We start from the raw sequence: 1181 nt of genomic DNA, 5'->3' as shown, positions 1-1181 counted from the left end.
TATCTGCCATTTTGTCAGGTCAACACTAAACATATTTTACATGCACATGTGCAGTGACCATTTTGCCAGGTCGAAAATGAATGGACTTGAATATATACACATTGTATGTTGTTTTTGCTACTGTATAGATATGTCCAGGTCAAAACAATGCACTGTACATGGTGTGCCTTACCTGAAGTGAACACATATTGTCCACTTCAAGTGTTATAGATAGTTCATTATGCTTTTATATTATAGCATGAATGTGAATGCACTTTACATGGTGTACCAAAATGGTGCTTTTATCTGAAGTGAATACATTTTTTACACCAAGTGTTTATAGTGTGCCGAGGATGGGTTGAACACAAGACCTTTATAAATGTACATGTGTGCTGATGCACACACATAATGGTTATCTGCCATTTTGTCAGGTCAACACTAAACATATTTTACATGCACATGTGCAGCGACCATTTTGCCAGGTCGAAAATGAATCGACTTGAATATATACACTTTGTATGTTGTTTTTGCTACTGTATAGATATGTCCAGGTCAAAACAATGCACTGTACATGGTGTGCCTTACCTGAAGTGAACACATATTGTCCACTTCAAGTGTTATAGATAGTTCATTATGCTTTTATATTATAGCATGAATGTGAATGCACTTTACATGGCGTACCCAATGGTGAATAAATATTGTACACTTCAAGTGTCAAGTGTGTATATACAGAACATTATTATGCAATGTGTTTTTTACAACATGTGTGTCGAGTATCTGTTGAACACATGGTGCACTTGCTAATGCAATCACTACTTATCTGAAGTAAAGACATTTCTTCCACTCCATCAAGTGTCACGTGTGTATTATATACATAATACATTATAATGCAATGATTTTTATAACTTGTGTGTCTTAGATTATAATATACAGAATACAATGCAATGCAAAAATGAGATAAGATATTCCTTTATTGATCCCCTTGGGGAAAATTCAGGCATCATAGCAGCATTACATGTCAGAATACCTGTGGACGACTACACCATGATATGCAGGTAAATTCATCACGAACAGCTGTGAAGACATATTAGTATGCTGAGATATACAGTAATTGTGTGAAATTGAAGCAATATATATATATACATTATTATAAAAATTCATATGGCATGCAACGTAATCTATATAAAAAATATCCCTATATG

Source organism: Notolepis coatsorum (genome assembly GCF_963971535.1).
Source record: "Notolepis coatsorum genome assembly, chromosome: 15".
Classification (NCBI taxonomy): domain Eukaryota; kingdom Metazoa; phylum Chordata; class Actinopteri; order Aulopiformes; family Paralepididae; genus Notolepis; species Notolepis coatsorum.
Note: the sequence above shows the minus strand (reverse complement) of the source record.